Here is a 3,882-nt window from a genome sequence, read left to right as displayed (position 1 = left end):
TATATATTATTGCTCTCTTCAGACACATCAGAAGAGGGCATCTGATATCATTACAGATGGTTGTGAACCACCACGTGATTGCTGGGAATTGAACTCAGTGCCTCTGGAAGAGCAGTCAGTGCTCTTAACCGCTGAGCCATCTCTCCAGCCCTGACATTTAAGTTTTTGCTGTCACTGAGACAGTGTCTCCTGTAATCTAGGGTGGTCTCAACCCTGCTCTGGAACCAGCGTCCAATTCTCCTGCCTCTGCCTGCTTTGTGCTGAGATTACAGGCACGTGCCAACATTCCCAGCTTGCTAAAGTAGAAATTTCTAGACTTTAATTGGTGTAAGTATCTGTGTGTGGTGGAATGCCATGCTGGGATTAACTCAAGAATTCCTTAGAGTCCCTTCAGGCTGCAGGGCCAGGTGCGTGGCTGACTCTTGTACTGTAACCAGAAAGAGTACAGCCGTCTTCCAGCTGCTTGCTGGCAAAAACAGGTGTGCTGAACCACGAGCTCACATCCTTGCTGGCATCACCGGTTCTCGTAAATGTTTACATTTGATCTGCTCCTGGATGCGATGAGGTTCAAACCTCCAATCACATTTTGCTGCCCAAGCACCATGGGCCACCCAGCCAGATAAAGCTGGAGGATCAGGAATCCCTCCCTATCCATCCTCCACAGTGCTGTCAGTTTGAGGCCAGCCTAAGCTACCTGAGGTTGAGTCTCATAACAAACAGGGGCTGAGATGGCTCAGCACTAGGAGTACAGCTGCTCAAATATAGGGGTGAGAGATTTTAAGTCCTAGCGTTCAGGTCAGGCAGCTAGCTCACAAACTCCCATAACTACAGTGCCAAGGAATCTTAACACACGGTTCTAGTGCCCCGGCACATATGTGATGTGTACATATATACATACATATGCACATAAACAAAACAAAAGTTGAACACTGCGTTCAGTGAAACTCTTTTGTACATAGAACGCTCAGCACACACTGAGAAATCTTTTTCTATGCTGGATTTGCTGTGACTGTTACCACATAGCCACACAGATATTAAATATTTTCCCCAATAGTTTGTAAAGAACATTTCAAACAAGGGGAAAAAATACGTAGGGCTTTAGGGCTTTTGACAAGGAACACATGCACACGCACAGACACTCACACACCTGCAGAACACTTGGATTCTGCTGTCTGCAGCTTACTCCTGCTTGGTCTCACACCAGCTGGTACTTTGAGCACCTAACAGTCCAGCATGTTTGATCATGATGAATTATAAAACCCTGGGAAATTTCTGACAGGATCTTGAAGGAGTTGGGCACGGCAGCACATACCTCTCACTCCAGCGCTAGGACACCAAGGCAGGAAGATAGTTAGAGGCCATCCTGGGCTATACACACAGATCCTACTTCAGACAAAACAAAACTAGCTGGCCAGTGGTGGCTCACACCTTTAATGCTAGCACTTGGGAGGCAGAGGCAGGTGGATTTCTGAGACCAGCCTGGTCTACAGAGCGAATTCCAGAATAGCCAGGGATACACAGAGAAACCCTGTCTCAAAAAACAAACAAACAAACAAAACAATATCAATGACAAAAAGCCAAACAAAAAATAAAATAAAGTAACCAACAAAATTCAACACTAGATCTGGCAGCCCTGTAATCCTAGCTACATGCAATTTAGTGACTTCTCAAAACTTAAAACTTACAAAATGAGGACAGAGTGATATATCTCCATGGTAAAAACCCCCAGTGAGCGGCTGCTGAAGGTGTGGCTCAGTGGTAGAGCCCCTGCCTAGAATCCCCCAGTGAGGGGATGGGGGTGTGGCTCAGTGGTAGAGCCCCTGCCTAGAATCCCCCAGTGAGGGGATGGGGGTGTGGCTCAGTGGTAGAGCAGATGTCTAATTTGTTCAAGGGCCTGGTTTCCATGCCAGTACCACAACAAAGAAATAATTTCGAAGACTCGGTTCCATACCAAGCATGAATTTTAGCTGATTTTTCTTGATTCATTCACTCATCCATCCTCCCTTCAGTTCTCTAAAATACGTCAAATCCAAAGTATAGCTGTGGCTGTGTGAGTGTCCCTAATTTTACAGGTAAGGAAACTGAGGTATAGACAGGCAAAGGAACTGCTAAATATTTGGAGTTGGACTTTGAACCTGGACCGTTTGCCTCTGAAGCCCTGACTTTCCAACTGTGTGTGCTGCTGCCTTCTTCTCCGAGTGGGAAAGAGAGCGTTGCAGTGGGCTTTGGAGGCACACTAGAAGAGCTGGACGTGGTGGAATCCCAGCATGCGGGAGGCAGAGGCAGGCGGGTTTCTGAGTTTTTAGGCCAACCTGGTCTACAAAGTGAGTTCCAGGACAGCCAGAGCTACATAGAGAAACCCTGTCTCAAAAAACAAAACAAAACAAAACAAAAACAAAAACAAAAACAAACCAGAAAAACAAAAACAAAACAAATAAACAAAAAACCACTGCACCATCACATGATCAAGGACTAACCCAAAGTGTGTCCGTGTTACTGATGAATGCAGAGGGATTAAATGAAATTTGGGAATAATTACAGCTATTATTTACCAAGCTCCTTCTTCGTGCCCCACCCCGTGTTAGCTACATGGGAAGTATGTTTCTGAGTCCTATGCAGGGAGGCCCTGCTCTCCACAGGCAGGACAACAGGGCACCGAGCCTTAGAGAAGGTAGGTCACCCAGCCAAGGACAGCAAAGCAAGAGCTGGACTCAGAGCTGCCAGTTTGCCATCATCCTTCCCTGATTCTTCCTGTTTCTTCTAGGTTGGAACAACTGTGTTCATAACGGAAGAATCTTTGTTTTTAAAAAAGGAAGTCTTGGGAGACAGTTCAGTGGGAAAAGTTTGCTGGGCAAACCCTATGACCTGTGTCTCTGTTCCTGGAATCCTGTCAAAAGCCTGACATTCTGGAATCTGTAATGCCAGCACTCCCAGGGCGAGGTGGAAGGTGGAGCCAGGAAAATCACCCAGAAGCCCAAGGGACAGCTGGCTGGAGTTCACAGTAAACAGGGTATCAGGCAGGACCATCAGAAGCCTCCGACTGCCACAGGAGGCAGGACCCACATGGAGGCATACATGCAAATGAATACAATTGAAAAGGAAGCTTTTTTTAAAAAAAAGTGTCTCATTTATCATCACTTTATTAGCTACATGCATCACACTCCGTCATGCTGATAAAATTAAAATCTGTTTCATATGCCACCCACAGATCAACTCTGGACAGATGGCCTGAACAAGATGCAAAGCGATAAAGCTGTGGGTAAACAACTTAAAAGAGCAGAAGCACAGACCCCACCCCCAGCACTCCCCCCTCCTTCTTCCTAATGAGCCAGCCTGTGCATGCTAGCCAATTCATCTATCGCTGAACTATAATCCCCAGCCTTTTAATTTTTATTTAATCCCTATAATCCCCCTTTTTCCTTAATTCTGAGGTCTTGCTAAGTTGCCCAGACTGGCCGTGGACGCTCTGTGACCCACTTGGGCATGGGATGTTTGGCCTTCATGTCTCTGCCTGACAAGTAGCTGAGACCTGGGCCACCAGGATTACCTCGCCTAAGAGTCTGGTTTGTCTTATGACGGGGTTCACTGCGTATTCCAGGCTGGCCCAGAACTCACCATGCAGACCAGGTAGGCTTTGGACTCACAGAGACACACCCATTTCTGCCTCTGGAGGGCTGGAATCAAGGGCGTGCACCAGACTCAGTCAGAAACAATCTTTTCTTTCCTTTCCTTTTGTTTTCTTTTCTCCATCTCTTTCTTTCTTTCCTTCTTTCTTCCTTTCTCTCCCCTCCCTCCCTCCCTTCCTCCTTCCCTTCCTTCCTTCCGTGTATCTGTCTGTCTACCCTTTCCTCTTGGGTTTGCGCTCTCTCTCTCTCTCTCTCT

The sequence above is a fragment of the Mus pahari genome, chromosome 1, assembly GCF_900095145.1.
Source record: "Mus pahari chromosome 1, PAHARI_EIJ_v1.1, whole genome shotgun sequence".
In the NCBI taxonomy this organism is placed as follows: Eukaryota; Metazoa; Chordata; class Mammalia; order Rodentia; family Muridae; genus Mus; species Mus pahari.
The sequence above is the reverse complement of the archived record's forward strand: the minus strand, read 5'-3'. Positions refer to the sequence as shown.